The sequence below is a fragment of the Bison bison genome, unplaced genomic scaffold (assembly GCF_000754665.1).
Source record: "Bison bison bison isolate TAMUID 2011002044 unplaced genomic scaffold, Bison_UMD1.0 scf7180017864305, whole genome shotgun sequence".
In the NCBI taxonomy this organism is placed as follows: Eukaryota; Metazoa; Chordata; class Mammalia; order Artiodactyla; family Bovidae; genus Bison; species Bison bison.
Window position 1 is genome coordinate 1,728,905 of NW_011494877.1, and position 17,885 is coordinate 1,746,789.

The 17,885-nt window shown below is 45.7% G+C and overlaps 1 protein-coding gene and 1 non-coding gene across 2 annotated transcripts in view; both read left to right on the forward strand.

The window, feature by feature from the left end:
• Nucleotides 1–1,101: 1,101 nt before the first annotated feature.
• Nucleotides 1,102–17,885, forward strand: part of MGST3 (microsomal glutathione S-transferase 3) — a 23,760-nt gene continuing 6,976 nt past the window's right edge. Inside the window, exon 1 of the mRNA XM_010851975.1 lies at nucleotides 1,102–1,643. The gene's annotated coding sequence lies outside the window, so the exon portion shown is untranslated. The remainder of the gene's footprint in view (nucleotides 1,644–17,885) is intronic.
• On the forward strand, nucleotides 3,063–3,134 carry TRNAD-GUC. Its single transcript has one exon. It is a non-coding gene; the product is annotated as a tRNA-Asp (tRNA).

Sequence of the window (17,885 nt, forward strand, 5' to 3'; positions counted from 1 at the left end):
AAATTACTAAAACACCCACCCTAGAGCCTTTCCACGGAGAAGGCAATGGCACCCCACTCCAGTACTCTTGCCCAGAAAATCCCATAGATGGAGGAGCCTGGTAGGCTGCAGTCCATGGGGTCGCTGAGCCACTTCACTTTCATTTTCACTTTCATGCATTGGAGAAGGAAATGGCAACCCACTCCAGTGTTCTTGCCTGGAGAATCCCAGGGACGCGGGAGCCTGGTGGGCTGCCGTCTATGGGGTCGCACAGAGTCGGACACGACTGAAGTGACATAGCAGCAGCAGCAGCAGAGCCTTTCCAAGATCAAGATTCCAACCTTTCTACACCTCGACCTAGAAGCACAGGCTCTCATTGAGAGAGGAAGTACCCCTACATAAGAGACACTAGGGTTGGCCCACATGCGGTGATCCCTAGTAGGATGTGGAGTGTCCAGAGTAAAGGGGTGACGGGCCCACTTAAGATACGTGAAAACTAGATAAGAATAATAAAAAAAAAAAAGATACGTGAAAACTGGAAACTCTGGTGCTTTCTGCAGTGGACTGTTTCGGAGCTGAGCTTACAACACTTATAAGTAAGCTCCATTCTTTCCAGCTTGACCCAGCCTGCAACCCTCACTTAAAATCTCACCGCACCATGCCTAGACTAGAGGGCCTAACTGGGGCAGAAATTCGGTATCAAGGATCTATGGGTCCCTGAGGCAGTGCGGTCTCGTTTCCGGAGAGCTGGAGCGGGCGAGCGGGCAGCGTGTGTGAAGATGGGGACGAATGGGTGCGGCCATCACGCTCGAAGTGCTAGGTGCCGGATTTTGGAAAACCTAACAATATTAGAGAAACACACAGGCTCGAACATCCCTAAACCCTTCATCTGGTGAATGCAGCAATCTGGGACCGTGAGCGTCTACACCAAACTAAACGCGGCCAGAACACACGCACCCCTCCCGGGCAACCTCTGCTTGGGTGCCCTCCCACTTCGCGCAGGCGCCGTGCAAACCTGAGGTTCCGCCCTCACCGCAGAGCGCCTAGAAGCGGACTACGGTGGCTCTGCTAGGGATAAATTATCAAGGTCCTACCGTGCAGCCTGGGTCGGGAAGTTCCCCTGGAAAAGAAAATGGCAACCCACTCCAATATTCTTGCCTGGAATATCCCATGGACAGAGGAGCCCGGTAGGCTACACTCCATGGAGTCGCAAAGAGTCGAACACAACTGAGCGACTTCACTTCACTTCATGCAGCAAATGCAACCCGAGAAATATGAACGGGCTGGGAGAGTTTAGGGAGGCGGCCACGATGGCATTTGCAGAAACAGATAAATGTATTTGGGGGTGGGAGGGTTAAATCTCCCTGCAGAATGAAATGGCAGTCCATTCCAGTATTCTTGCCTGGAAAATTCCATGGACAGAGGAAGACAACAGTAAGGAGGAAGAAAATTTAGACTCTGGCTCAAAACCTGGGGCCCGGGGGTGGTACTCTGAAGTCCCTCTCGGGCACCCAGAGCCCTGCCTTGGGGGTGTGGCCTCGTGCTGCCCGGGGTTGGGGCGGGACTGCCCCGGGCCACGCCCCACTCTGATAGAGGCCAAGGACGCCGCACCTACACTTCCGCTGCGCACTGCGTTCTGCACCCGGCGAGCGAAGGTGATCCAGGTGAGTCCCGGCCCTTGTGCGCAGCGAAGAGGGTGGGCCTCGGGGGCACTTAAGCTTCTGCTCTGGGCACTGCCCATATCTCTGCCATCCCTAGCTGAATAGAAGCTCGCTCGCTGGCTCCCTTCTTTTTTCTACCTTTGCATCCCCTTTGCCCTCCATCCTCCCTATGATTTAGTGAGTTTGGAGCGTCTAAGTCAGACTAGCCTCGCTATCTAAAACTCAGGGAGATTCTCAAGGTCAACGCTTCCTCGGTTACTTCCTTTTCTCTCCCCCGTTCCCTGAGCTGTGTGGACCCCGGGCGCTTTCTTTCTGCCTTCCGGAGCCCACCCGACCTTGCCAACTGCATCCCTGGTGCACAGGATGGGCGCGCAGGGCACTGCAGGAGCAGCTGGCAGTGCAGGCCTGATGGGTGACACAGGTTTTTAGAGTGGCCTGAGAGCGCTGCGCCAGCTGCGGATGTGCATGTGTTGCTAGGAAGTTTCCGGGAGGGCCTCCAAGGGAATTGTGTTTATTTTCCTCCGGCCTCATAGAAACGTTTTTCCGTATGTTTGTATTGGAACCTACGAGTGGGTCACTTCCTACCGCCGCCTTAAAGCAAGAGTGGAGGCCGAATCTTCGTTTAGATTCTGTCTTGAATTTCAGAGGAGCCCTTCATCTGATGTGGCTGCAGGGAGCCCTAGGGCCCCAGCGGTGGGGCAGCTGCAGGGCGGTGGAAGGGGCTGGGGGCTGATTGGTAGCTTATTCCCCGATGTTCTGGCTTCTGCTAACACTTTCCTCACGAAGTTTACCGCTTCGGGGACCAGAGTGTGGGAAAGGAGATGAAAGAAAAGCAGAGACAAAGAGGGTGGGTAGGAGAAGAGCCTCGGGCTTATGGCTTTAATCCCCTAACAGAGAAAAGGGGTTCTGGAGGGAAGGACTCCCAACTGCCCTGCAGATGTGTGGCTCTTTGCAGGTGCTGTAGACCTGGGCGTGGTCGTGTGGAATTGCCGCAGATGTTAGATTTCTCTGTCCGTGGGAGCTGAAGCAAGGGCACCCCATAGGAAATCTGTAGATCATTGGGAGTCTACAGTTTCTGGGAAGCACCCAAGGTTACTGGTCAAAATTACAGTCTGTGCTTAATTTAAGTCAACCAATTCAGTAATGAGCATATAGTACCCGAGTCAGGGAATGGTTTATTCTCACAGGAGTTAAATTTAACTGAATTTAATACGTTTATATCTAAAATCCAAACAAATGCTTTCTGCCAGAGAAGACATTCTGTTAAGCTTCCCTCCTGACACAGTGTTACAGAAATAGAAAACTTTGTCAAGCCATTCCCCACCCCACTCCCAAATGATGTTGCTATATATAAAACAGATACTGGTAGAGGTACTGTGTCTAATCATAGAAACCGCATTTCGGGGGCTTACATAGCCGCCGTCCTCGTTAGTATAGTGGTGAATATCCCCGCCTGTCACGCGGGAGACCAGGATTCGATTCCCCGACGGGGAGGCAACACACCCTTTGGGGCTTCCCTGGTGGCTCAGAGGTTAAAGCGTTTGCCTGAAATGAGGGAGACCTGGGTTCGATACCTGGGTCAGGAATATCCCCTGGAGAAGGAAATGGCAACCCACCCACTCCAGTACTCTTGCCTGGAGAATCCCATGGAGGGAGGAGCCTGGTAGGCTACAGTCCATAGGGTCGCAAAGAGTCCGACACGACTGAGCAACTTCACTTCACTTCACTTCACTTTCCATACATAAGGAACAAAACTGGAGAAGGGCAGTCTTACCCCTTATTTAGACTTAATCCTGCCAGTTTAGGGTTCTGCAGAGATGCAGTCTGTGAAGGAGAACCTCTTAAGCTGGAGAATAGTAAAGGAGCTGAACCTACCTGGGGAAATCTGGAATGAAGTGAATGACAAATCAATCTGTGAAAAAGTCATTTAGTGCTAGCTGCACAGATAGCAATATCTAAATATATTCCCTATGAAGTGAAGTGAAGTTGCTCAGTCATGTCTGACTCTGTGCGACCCCATAGATGGCAGCCCACCAGGCTCCCCCATCCCTGGGATTCTCCAGGCAGGAATACTGGAGTGGGTTGCCATTTCCTTCTCCAGGAGATCTTCCCAACCCAGGGATCGAACCCGGGTCTCCCCTTTTGCAGGCAGACACTTTACCATCTGAGCCACCAAGGAATCTATATTCCCTATCAGTTCAGTTCAGTTCAGTCACTCAGTCCTGTCCGACTCTTTGCGACCTCATGAATCGCAGCACCCCGGTCCTCCCTGTCCATCACCAACTCCCACAGTTCACTCAAACTCACGTCCATCGAGTCGGTGATGCCATCCAGCCATCTCATCCTCTGTTGTCCCCTTCTCCTCCTGCCCCCAATCCCTCCCAGCATCAGAGTCTTTTCCAATGAATCAACTCTTCACATGAGGCCAAAGTACTGGAGTTTCAGCTTTAGCATCATTTCTTCCAAAGAAATCCCAGGGCTGATCTCCTTTAGAATGGAGTGGTTGGATCTCCTTGCAGTCCAAGGGACTCTCAAGAGTCTTCTCCAACACCACAGTTCAAAGCATCAATTCTTCAGCACTCAGCCTTCTTCACAGTCCAACTCTCACATCCATACATGACCACTGGAAAAACCATAGCCTTGACTAGACGGACCTTTGTTGGCAAAGGAATATCTCTGCTTTTGAATATGCTATCTAGGTTGGTCATAACTTTCCTTCCAAGGAGTAAGCGTCTTTTAATTTCATGGCTGCAGTCACCATCTGCAGTGATTTTGGAGCCCCCCCCCCCAAAAAAGTCTGACACTCTTTCCCCGTCTATTTCCCATGAAGTGATGGGACCAGATGCCATGATCTTCGTTTTCTGAATGTTGAGCTTTAAGCCAACTTTTTCACTCTCCACTTTCACTTTCATCAAAAGGCTTTTTAGTTCCTCTTCACTTTCTGCCATAAGCATGGTGTCATCTGCATATCTGAGGTTATTGATATTTCTTCCAGCAATCTTGATTCCAGCTTGTGCTTCATCCAGCCCAGCGTTTCTCATGGTGTACTCTGCATATAAGTTAAATAAGCAGAGTGACAATATACAGCCCTGACGTACTCCTTGTCCTTTTTGGAACCTTTATTTCTATTTAAATATTCTGAATCTGTATTCAGAACAGCCTGGCCAAGCACAATTGATCATGAACCATTTACCTTTTTTTAAAGCAATATTTGTTTAAAAGAATATACTGCTATGGTTTTTTGCAACTGGTTTCATTAATACTACTTATGAGTATACTTATAATACTACCTATGAGTATACTATCCTTTTGAAAAAGAAGAATTCAGAAGTTACCAGGTAGGTTACTACTATGTAAAATAGAATTTTTGTATTGCCCTGTCTCTTATGTTGTCTACCTATTTTCCATGGGGAAGTTATACTACGTTCCAAATATATTTGCAAATACCTTTAAGGATTTCAGCATTTAGAATCACCAATCCTCTGTTACCCTCTGAGTTCTTTCTTGAGTCCACCTACTCATTAAGTGGAACTTGTATTCTAATATTTTGGTGCCTTAATTCAATCTGTTTTATTTAACAGCCAAAGAAATTTATTTTTATCTATATGCTTTTTTTACTTCTCCAGCCTAAGAAATGTGAAGGATTGTGACACAGCTTCCTTCTAAGTACAGACAGGCCTGAAGAGTTAGACTCTTGTTTCAGACAAGTGCTGCTGCCTGTGCAGTTCCTCCATTCAGAATCACTCTGAATGGAGACTCACGGGAACTCAGCAGCTACTAAGAATTAACTACAGTCCACCCACATTTCTTGTGATGGAAAGTCCAAGTGGTGTCAGTGTGACTCATTAGAGGTTTTTTTTTTCCCTCTTCAGGAAGTCAGAGTTTAGTTTCATTCTGCCCCTCCATTCCTATATAATGCTAATTAAGGGATAGGTTGTATGGGAATCATGATATAAAAAAGAAGTGCTAATTTCTGTGCTGCTTTGCTCCTTACAAACCTGTACGCCTGAAAGATTAGAGGTTTGTTTTTTTTTTTTCTGTAATATCTCCTCTTGTCATACATAGTTGCTGCTGCTGCTAAGTTGCTTCAGTCGTGTCCGACTCTGTGCGACCCCATAGACGGCAGCCTACCAGGCTCCCAAGTCCCTGGGATTCTCCAAGCAAGAACACTGGAGTGGGTTGCCATTTCCTTCTCCAATGCATGAAAGTGAAAAGTCAAAATGAAGTCACTCAGTCGTGTCTGACTCTTAGCGACCCCATGGACTGGAGCCTACCAAGCTCCTCCGTCCATGGGATTTTCCAGGCAAGAGTACTGGAGTGGGGTGCCATTGCCTTCTCCAACTGCAGTGCTAACACTCATTAAAAAGAAAGGAAAAAAAACCCCCAAACTTGGACCTTTTCCAAGTTTTTTTCTTCTTCCAATTAGAAAGCTCTTGGGCTTTAATCAGTCACAGGCTTGGAGTTAATTATTAGCTTTCTATGCTCGTTAATATAGTTTATCCTCAGGAGAGGGTCTGGGGAAGTAGCAAAGTTCTGAAGAGGTTAAGTGTGATCAAACTTGCTCCCCAACCTTGTTGAGAAAGGATATATAGCCAAGGGTTTAGAGCACGATTCTCAAGCCAGACTGCCTGGCTGTGTGTGAATCCAGGCTTTCTCCGTGATAGCTGCGTGTCCTGGGCAAATGACTTAACCTTCTCATGTTCAGTTTCCTCATCTGCAAAATGGAGTAATAATATATCATAGGGATGCTGTGAGGATTTAGATGAGTTAATACTGATGAACCACTTAGAACCGTGTTTGACACATAGTAAATAATATATGTACTACTAATACTGTTATTAATAATCGTTGATTTTTCCTACCACTCTTCATCTAGTCTATATCACTACCCTCCAGCCAACACTGGTCTCCTTTTTCTCCCTTATACAAGTGAAGCCCTTTCCTTTGTGCCTGTGTACTTGCTGTTTTCTCTACTGTGTTCTCACATCTCACATCACATCCTTCAGAGACCTTAGTTCCGTCTCTTCTCCTCCTGTTCTATGGTCCTCCCAAGTTGCCTTCCTCCTTTTGACTCCATTTTCTGGCATGTCAGGACCTCCTTTCTCTGTCTTGATGACCACTGTGACCCTGCACTGCACGTGGCACCCAGCATTCAGTAGGGGATAACACGGGGAAGGCCTCATCTTGAGGCCATACTGAGGAAGGTGGTAGGTGTGGCCTTCGTTAAAGTGAGCATTCCATCTGATGAAATGGTTTGTTCTGAATAGATTGTATCAAATCAGCCCCCTTGAATGAATTGTTGTTGTTCAGTCTTTGTAACCCCATGGACTGCAGCACACCAGGTTTCCCTGTCCTCCACTATCTCCTGAAGTTTTCTCAAGTTCATGTCCATTGAGTCAGTGATTCTATCTAACCATCTCATCCTCTGCCGCCCTCTTCTCTCTTTGCCTCTCCCAGCATCAGGGGAATGCGTTGTTACAAGAGTTTTATTCTCTTCTGCGTTCTCCGTTCTCCCCCTGTCCTCTGAGGTTGGTGCCCTTAGACCATGGGACGTGTTCTGCAGCCTCTCCCTGGGATCACGCCTCCCTGGAGGCTGGGCTCCAGATGGTCCATGGTGGCTCAAGGCCTCTAGGTCAACGCATCAAGGAACTCTCACCCATAGGGTCAAGAATTCTTGGGTCAAGACTCTGTTTGGGAGAACTCATCATTGCACAAACAAGGGAACCCAGGATTTGTTCAGTCTTACAATCTAGTATTTTCGATTCCTGAAGAGCTGACTTAGCGGTTCTTCCCAAGAGCAATTCCACTCGGCATGTGTGTTCAGTGTGTTTTCACGCTGAAGTCAGAGTCCAGAGAAGAAGAGAGCAAGTAATTTGCTTTGACCTTAACAGAGTATGACTGTCAGTGCAGGCTCATCCAACATAACCAGGAAGCATTCACTCAGGCGTCAGCATCAAGCTGGTCCTTCACCAGCCCCTCTCCTGCTCCCAGCGAATATAGTGGTATAGCCATTTGTCCTCAGCACTGACAGTTCACCAAAACATTGGAATTAAAATGACATATGTGAGGCTTCCTTATGGCCCAGCGGTAAAGAATCTGCCTGCCGATGCAGGAAACATGGGTTCGATCCCTGATCCAGGAGGATCCCACATGACTGCAGAGCAACTAAACCCACTGCCCCACAACTACTGAGCCTGAGCTCTAGAGCCCAGGAGCTGCAGCTACTGAGCCCACATGTCGTAACTGTTGATGCTCCTCAACAAGAGAAGTCACTGCAACGAGAAGTCCGTACACTGCAACTATAGCGTAGCCCCCTGCCTGCCACAACTAGGGAAAGCCTGCACAGCAACAAAGACCAGCACACCTAAAAAAGATAAATAAGTATTTTGTTTTTTAGTGACATGTGGAACTTGAATATTTTATATTCCAAGCTCTGGCTACTTAATCTTCAATGGAATAGATTTGGATTGTAGGACATGTATCTCTTAAAAAGACAGCTCTTCCATTCCCCTAACTGACAGCTGACATCCACCTTCTGAGTGTTCTGCTAGCAGTGTTGATGAGGAATTAAAGAATGTGAGAAACTGGGAGAGAACCACTTTGTGATCTGCCTCTGCTGTTTGCCTCACTTGAATTAATAATTGAGGCTGGAGACGTGATGGCCTGCCTATTCAACTGACTTTTCATTTTTAGGCCTTGGAGAAATGTCTACTGAATATGCAAAGCAATTGTGGAGAATAGTTTTGCTTTCCTTCTCTTAACTGTCCATGTCTTCCTTTTAAAATGTAGCTGCCATTTGAAATGTTGACTCTCAAACAGATTTTACCATCTGTTTAGCATAGAAGTTACCAGACTGGCATTTCGAAAATGTAGGATGAGCCCAAAGAAACTCTCTTTTTTTCCTCTCCCATCATGGAAATAGGGAATTACTTTTATGCTACTTCTCTCCAGGCTCTTAACTTTCTCCATGTAGCTTTATATGGGCACAGCTGTCTTGCCTGGAAGTAATTTTGAGGCCTTTTCCTTTGTAGATGTATTTGGAGGCAGAAACGAGGCTGGACAACTACTTCATTGAAAGGGTATAGGCTGAGTAGACCTCTGCCCCAACTTCCGAGTTTTTGGAACCACCTCCCAGTGCTGGGTACTCATAGAAGTCCATTTGATATGGTCAGATGAAGCCCTTTAAGTTACCATCTTTGTAGTATTCTCATGAAAAAATACCATGTAAAATGTAAAGTAAGGAAGATTGGATTAATAGCACAGACAGCCAAATAAGGATTTTAATGAAATACTGGGGAATGGCGCCAAGTCAGCTGTCAGTGCTCTAGCCTTGTCCCAGTCCTGATGCATTAACAATAATAATAATAATAATAATAATAAAGCTGTGGAGAAATTGCTGTACCGATGGAGAAGAGCAATCTTGCAAATGGAAGTAGGGGTTACCATTGCCCACTCTGGCTTTTATTTATTTGTTTGAGGGCAGAGAGAGAGTTGAAAGTTGAAATCCTCTCTCCCTTGAAATATTTGCTTGATTTACATTTAGTAAAAGATAAGTTGTTTTAACTTCATGGCTCAAAAGTCATAAATTATTTGAGACCGTTGCCCAGTGCTCCAGCTTGCCTTTTGCTCCATTTGTGCACTGCTGATTGTGCCTGGGGAATTTCTATTGGCAGCTCAGAGGGAGTGGAGTGAATAGTGAAGGAGAGCTTTACCCCAGGAGTACTCTGCTGGGTGTAGTTCAGGAAGTTCTCTGATTAATCCTTTTGTAACTGAAGGAACCCCTGCCCCAGTGAGATAAGGGGAGTGGTGGCAGAAGCGGGAATCGGAGGAAATAGTAAGTGAAGTAAAGGACTTCAGTGGTGGTGTTTCTAGGAGAATCAGTCAGTCATTCCTGGAGGAGAGTGCCTTAGCCAGATAGCATAATGAACCCCATGAACTCAGGCACTGCAGAAGAGCGTATCTTCTAGGGGTGAGACAACACAGCCTCATTTTAAGTCCAAGCTTGATCACTCCTAAAGTGAGACTTGACAGTGGTGCCTTGTGGCTTTTTAAAAATCCACTGCCTATTCACTGGCTGTACCAAAGACCTGTTGCTCCAAGTACTGCTCCTTCCACCGCAGACTTCAAGGCCCCACCAGTCACCAGGGCACCAGTGTTTTCTGATCTCCCCCTAGAAACCCACTGGTCTGGTCCCATGCCCCACCTGCTTAGCTACGCTTCCTAGTTTTTTTCCCTCCAACCTGATATGTGCTCAGAAAGTTATGTTTGGCCAGTAATAAACATTTTGATAAATAAAAAAGTTACAAGCAGAAATTCTGCTGTTTCAATATGTATATTACAGGAGTAATTTGGTTTCTAAGGTATTCTCAAAATATGCAAACATCCAAAGGTAGAGCCTGAGGCTGGTGAGGGTCTGTGGGGAAGAACAGCTGCCTGGGAAGGGGTAGGACTCGCACAGGCCGTATTGGTGGGATTGGACAGTGGGAGTGAATTCAGGAGGGAGTGCTGCCCGAGATGTATTCCCTTACAGCCCACTTGTCTCTTGACCTTCGACACATGGACTCCACTTTCTACTATTCCCCTAAAGCCTGGCTGCACAGGGTCCCCCTCACCAAAGCCAAGAGCATATTCTGTTCATGATTCTTCACAGAGGGGTCCACTTCTTTTCAGAATTCTTTCTTCCTTACCTTTAGGGTCTGTACTACTCCTGCTCCATTTTCATACCTGGAAAACTCTTTCCATGTGTTGGAGTTGAATCCGCCCCAAGGCTCACGTGGTTAAAGATGGTCATGTTTGCTTAATCAAACACCTTTCCCTTTGGAAAGTGATGCTTCCTCTGCTAACACTTAACAATTCCATACCCTTTCTTCTGCTCATCTCATTTTAGTCCCTTGAGGGAGAAGCAGGAGAAGCAGCACTCTCACCATTCACTGGAGTCCAGGCCTTTCCTCACCCAGAGCCTTTCTTCGCACTTGCTTTTGCCTCTGACTGGAATGTTCTTTTCCTCAGTGTTGCATGGCTGTTTCTTCTACATCCATCTGTCAGTGCAGATGTTGGCTGCAGAAAAGCGACCTTTCCCAGACGATCCTGCTGTAGTAGCCCCCTCCCCTACCCATCCCCTTTCACCACTGCCTTGTATGTTCTCCATAATCGTCATTCCTGAGGACTTCCCTGGCGGTCCAGTGGTTAAGAATCTGCTTTGCAGTGCAGGTGATGCAGGTTCAATTCCTGGTTGGGGAACTAAGATCCCACATGCTATGGAGCAGCTAAGCCTGCATGCCGCAACTAGAGAATCTGTGCACCACAATGAAGGATCCTGCATGATGCAACTCTGACCTGATGCAGCCCCACGCACACACACACACACAAAGTCATTGCTCGCTCAGATTGACTTGGCATATTTCTTGTCAGTCTTCTGACATTAGAATGTCCGTGCGTTGAGATCAGGGACTGCATCTTATCCACTGCTATATTCGCACACCTAAGCAGTGCCTGGCATAGAATAGACACTTTGTATATCGTGGTTGAATAAATGAATTAAATGTTCTCGTGCTGTCCACACTAGGAAATTAAGTTCTTCTGTCAGTATGCTGTCTACATCCGGAATCTAATAGACCCGCCCTTTTGCCGAATTTGAATCTATCCCAAACTATCAGAATTAATTCCTAAGTCAGAGCACATAACTGATTTGTAGAAAAGTCAATATCCTCCTTATTTAGGAGGTATTCACATAGATGGACAGAGACGTGTACTTGCCAGGATGTACAATATGTCTTTGTGTTTGGATCAGCATTTAATAAGTGTTTGTACCAGATGCTTAGTCTAGCTTATCTCATTTAACTCCTCAAACCATCCTGTGAAGTAAATAGTATTCTCCAATTTGGCAGAGAAATTAAATGACATTTACAAACTCCCAGAGGTGGGGTCTGAACATGAGTTTATCTCCAGAATTCTCACTGTCTGTGCTTCCTTAGATTTTCCCATGGCAGAAGACAAATCATAAACGGTATTCAAGTCTGCTAGGAATAAAAACATTCCCAAAAGGATTTCTGCAATTAAATAAGAGACAAGAATTTTGTAAATAAAAAGAAAAACTAATTCTTTTTAAACCTTCAGTTTAATGTTCTCTCAACTGTTTTGACTTAAGTGTGCCAGGAAGTAGTTAAATAGAAACAAATACCTCTATAGTTACTAAGTGAGGAGAGAATAGAAACACTTCTGTCCTATTTCTGCCTTTCCCCAACCCATTTAGTTTCATTTTTGAGAGGAGTTTTTAAAAATATTTGTTTTGGCTGCATCAGGTCCTAGTTGTAGCATCTTTTGTTGTAGTGCGGGCTTAGGTGCCCCTCGGCATGTGGGATCTTAGTTCCCCAGCCAGGGATCAAACCCACATCCCATTGATTGAGAGGTAGATTCTTAACCAATGGACCACCAGGGAAGCCCCTGGTGGGCAGTTTTTGTACTTGGCTTCTGACCATTGCTATGAAGGAAAAATCTGGAATTGACTATTTGTTTTCTTATTTGCCTACTTCCTGCAATAGAACATGAGCTTCCTGAGGGCAGGGGCCAAATCCAGCTTATCTTCTTCTCTCTTACACCAGCCCACGGAGCAGCCGTAGTAGGCACGCAATATACCCGACAAGTAAATGAACACACACTCAGCCCCGTGCAGTATGAGGGTGTCTGGCTACAGGGAGGGCTTGCAGGACTAGAGTTTGCTGATTTCCATGGTCTGTACTAGAAGCCTGCTTCCTTCTGGATACTCCTGCTTGTCAGATGACCTGTTATAACATGCTGGCTAGTAAGAGTTTGGGGAAAAGGGGCATGTGTGTAGCTATAAGCTATGTTTGCTCTCTTAAAATGGTAGTTTAAAATGATAAATTCTTAAATGTATCCTATCATCATATATTCAAACATCGCCTTTTATCACTGAATCAGGGTAAAGACAGTTAACGGAACATTAGCACACACAATGTGACCTGATAAATAACATTCACTGAGTACTTACTGTGTGGCAGGTAGCTTGATGGGTGTTTAGAGACAGTGTCCCTATTTAGCTTTACAACTATTATATGAAGTGGGGTAGGTGCCATGATCATCTCCAGTTAACAGGCAAGGAAGTCGAGGCTACTGAAAAACACTGAGTAATTTTCTTGAGGACCTACAGCTAGGGGTATGAGATCCAGGTTCCAAACCCAGCCAATTTGATTTCAGAACTGCACCCTTACCTGCAAAGCTGTGTACTGCACTCAGTGGGTACGTAACAGGGTTCAAGCTAAAAGTCAGGTCTGACTCTTTGGCTCCATTATAACATACTGCCTGTTCCTCTGTCTCCTCAATTACTAATTATTGTCAGGCCGTTTTTTTTTTGCTGGTTTCTTTTTTTAATTTACTTATTTTTAACTGGGAGATAATTTCTTTACAGTGTTGTGTTGGTTTCTGCTATACATCAACATGAATCAGCTATGGGTATACATATGTCCCCCCATCGTGAACCTCCCCACCCCACCCCTCTAGGTTGTCACAGGGCACCGGTCGAGCTCCCTGCGCCAGCCAGCAGAGCCCCGCTGCCTATCCCTTTTACATATGGCAATGTGTATGTTTTAGTGCTACTTCCTCAGTTCATTCCACCCTCTCCTTCCCGCACTGACTCCGCAAGCTTATTCTCTACGTCTGCATCTCTGTTGCTGCCCTACATATAGATTCATCGTATCATTTTTCTAGATTCCATATATATTCACGAATACATGATATTTTTCTCTTTCTGACTTACCTCACTCTGTATAACAGGTTCTAGGTTCATTTACCTCACTAGAACTGACTCAGATTTGTTCATTCTTATGGCTGAGTAATACTCCATTGTGTATATGTACCACAGCTTTCTTATCCATTCATCTGCTGATGGACATCTAGGCTGCTTCCGTGTCCTGGCTATTGTAAACAGTGCTGCAGTGAACGCTGGGGTACATGTGTCTGTTAGAATTGTGGTTTTCTCAGGGTATGTGCCCAATAATGGGATTGCTGGGTCATATGGTAGTTTCCTAGTTTTTAAAGAAATCTCCATACTGTTCTCCATAGTGAGTGACTTTATCAGTTTACATTCCCATGAACAGTACAAGAGGGTTCCCTTTTTTATCCTCATTCTGTCTAGCATTTATTGTTTGTAGATTTTTTGATCATGGCCATTCTGATCAGTATGAAGTGAAACCTCATTGTAGTTTTGATTTGCATATCTCTAATAAGTGATGTTGAGCATTTTTCCATGTGTTTCTTAGCCATCTGTATGTCTTCTTTGGAGAAATGTCTGCTTAGGTCTTTGTTAGGCCATTTTTCATATAACTTTTTGGCATATATTTGCTCACTTTAGACATTCTGCTGCTGCTGCTAAGTCGCTTCAGTCGTGTCCGACTCTGTGCAACCGCATAGACGGCAGCCCACCAGGCTCCCCCATCCCTGGGATTCTCCAGGCAAGAACACTGGAGTGTGTTGCCATTTCCTTCTCCAATGCATGAAAGTGAAAAGTGAAAGTGAAGTCACTCAGTCGTGTTTGACTCTTAGCAACCCCATGGACTGCAGCCTACCAGGCTCCTCCATCCATGGGATTTTCCAGGCAAGAGTACTGGAGTGGGGTGCCATTCCCTTCTCTGCTAGACATTCTAGAAGGTACAAAGGAAAATCTAATTCAGCCATCTAAAAATAACTATGCTTATGATTTTGATATTTTCTTCTTTAATTTTTTCTATCATTGAGAAAACTAAGATATACACTTCGTTGTCTTTTTTTAACCTAACACTATATTTTAAATCTGTTTCACCATCTGAAATATTTCACTGTTTTTGCTGATTCTATTCTATTCTATTTTATGGCCATGTTATTTATTTAGGTAGTCCTCTTTGTTTGGACATCTGTACCATTTCTGTTTTTGCTGTTATAAACAGTGCTGAAGTCTTTGAACCATATCTGTTTGCCTTCCTGATTACTACCCTAGGATAGATTCCCAGTAGAATTATTGAGCATTTTAAAAATACGAACAGTATAAAGTATACTACCTGCTTTCAGGCTGTTCTCCAGATGGTTCTGTTTTACATGTCCCCCAGAAGCATGGAACACTGCAAAGTAACTAAATAAATTTTTATTTGTACAGATCATAAATTTTAATCTTTACAGCTGGTGTGTGACTAACCTTGAAAACTGCATGAAAATTAACAAGTGCTGTTATACAACCAAGATAGTTACAGAGTAATCTACACTGGTCGTGAAAGTTCAGTTCCAAAAGGACCGATATGTGTCTGTCACCATGTAGAAGGCAAAGTCTAGGGCAGAGTTCCCACCCCAAGAACCTTATCTTGCTGGGTGGATATATGGGTTGCTGGAGACACAGAGCAGGTATGTAATCAACGAACCATGGTGTGCAGTCCGAATGTGTGCTCCTGTCAAAGAGAGGTTTATGTTCCACATATCAGCTTCGCAAGCCTGTGCCGTGGGACCTATCTACTAGCTGCGGGCAACCCCGCCTTGGGTGTGGCTGCTGTGAGCTGAAGTGCCTCCCCTTTCCCAGTGCACACACCCAAACCCACAGGTTGGGAGTGTCCAGCTCTCTGTCCTGGATTTCTCAGAAAATAGGGATTTGTCAAATGAAGATATTTTTTTTTTGACCCCTAAGTGAATTAAACGGATTCTTTTCTTAAAGGACAAGCTGTAAGCATTGTCAATCCGCATGGGATTTGTGTCTTCATCAGCTATAGTGACAGAGCTTTTCTCTGTGCTCTGATTTCTTTCTCCAGGAATTCACACATCCAATTGCTTCCATTGTTTCAGTAGATATCTTAAGGGGGATAAAAAGGAAACTGACATGGGTTAGGCACATACTTTATGCCAGGCACTGTGCCAAGAGGAGGGATGATTTTGAAAGCCACCTGGACTTACAGCTTGTTTCGTTTATTCTACAGCTTTCTATAAGCACACACTCTGTGCTTGGCATGGAGGATGCTGGACAAACATGGTCCCTCCCTCATGGGAGCTTAGTAGCTGATACAATTGGCCGCTCTCTCTATTCTAGCCCTGATCACACCAGCTGGGAAGTGCTGGCTGCAGTGCCTGTGAAGCAGGACTCCTCACTGGGTAAAAGTGCGTGGCGGCGTCTGGGCGGGCTGAACAGGCTTGGCTCCTGCACTTGTGCAGGCGTGTCCATGGCCCCTGCAGGGAGAGCCTCGGGGAAGGCCTCCTCTCTCTTCCTGCCCCTGGCACATTTACAGTTTCCTGACCCATTACACCATCTTTTGCAAACCACCTACTTTGGCATCGGACTCTAAGTCCCCCTTCATGTAACTTCTCTGCCCTGCAAAGGTCTTGCTCCTGCTTCTGCTTGTCCCCACCCCGATTCCTTTTCCCCCAGTACCTATCACCACAGCAGCGTATGAGGAGACACATTTTCATTAGGGTGTGACTGCCTGAGCATGTCCTCCGAAACTGCATTTATATTGTGGAAGAGGAACACAGTAGTAAACATTAATTTCTAATTGCAGATTTTCTTAAATATTCATGTATTAGTTATTTATTTGACTGCACTGAGTCTTAGTTGAGGCATACAGGATCTTTAGTTGCAGCATTAGAACTCTTAGTTGCAGTATGTGAAATCTAGTTCCCTGACCAAGGATTGAACCTGGGTCCCTTGCACTAGGAGCATGGAGTCTTAGCCAGTGGACCACCAGGGAAGCCCCAAATTGCAGATTTTTGAGCAGTTGCCTTTCCAAGTTCATTGCCTGCAGTAGAAACATATCCTCAAAAGGCACTTCTCTGTCCTGCCACCTACCTTCTTCTACCCAAACCCTTACAGGCCAGAAAAACAGGCCAGTGACTTGGCCATGAATTCTAATGTTTTGCTAGGGCTAGTTGGAGTATTTGGGGGAAAGTTCTATAGACTGTTCTGGTCTTAGCTCTGCCTTCACCTCGCTACCTGTGCCTCTATTTCCTTTTCTGTAAAATGGAACTTACGGGATTTGGGGGAAGATTACAAGCATGCTGAAAAGTCACCAGGTGACCCCAGGCTGTGAGGGAGCCCAGCCTGCTGTCCAAAGCTGAGGTCTGAATGGACTTTCAGCTTGGAAACTTGGATCTAAACCAGATAGTGAAGTAAAAGTCATTCAGTCACTCTTTGCGACCCCATGGACTATACAGTCCATGCAATTCTATGGACCAGATTACTGGAATGGGTAGCCTTTCCCTTCTCCAGGAGATCTTTCCAACCCAGGGATCAAACTTAGGTCTCCCGCATTGCAGGTGGATTCTTTACCAGCTGAGCCTGACCGTTTAATTCTTAAGCAGGCAGCTTTTGGCAAAGTCAGAGACAGCTTCATTTTCAATAGCCTGTTTGGCCTAGATGTGTTGAACTCCAGGGTAATTAGGTAGTCGTGTTTATTTAATTTTCAAAGAGGTGTTTGGTATTCACTCTGTATTTTTGTTTTGCTATCTACTACTAAAGCTTTCTCCCCAGGCTGATTTTCTGAACTCTGAAAATGACTAACTGTAGAAGAGAATGAGGGCAGGGGAGCTTGGAGGGGAACCAGAGACTCCTTGCTCTCTGCAGCCACACGTGATGGCCCAGGAGAGGCTGACCTGGTGGTGACTTTGGTGCTGAGTCATGGGAATGGCCCTTTCCAGAATGTGTCCGAGGTCCCAAAGAAGAGCGTGGTGGGTACCCCTCAGCGAGCAGCTCCAGGTGAAGAAAGACTATAGCAAGGGAAACTGATGGAAATTATTGTGAAACATGGTGAGGGGTGAGCAGATTTTAGGATTTTGTTTTCAAATGTTATTTTGCAGATGTAAGGGAAACTTAAACTTTTAAAGAGCTGAGCTGTTTACAGGCCCCAGATTCCACACTGAGAAAGATGCTGTGACTCCAGTGTCAAGTCAGCTCTGAATCGTCAAGTGGAATTGAAAGGGGACATCGGAACCTAAGCAGAATCTAAATTTAAATCCCAACTCTGCTACTTTCTCTTTTAGACCTTTGGAACATTACTTAACCTCTGGGCATTCTTTGGAAGATGGGGAGAATACTATCTGGTAGGGTTGTTAGTGAGGATGACTGGAAACATTTTGGAGCAGGGTAGCCCTCCCAGGCTTATGGAAGAGATGGTAGCCAGACCGTTAGCAGGGATGGAAGCTCTAAGCTGAAGGCAGAACACACATGAGCTGTCGGCCTGCAGCATCCGTGCATGTGGCGGGCCCGCAGCTGAGAGCTCGGGG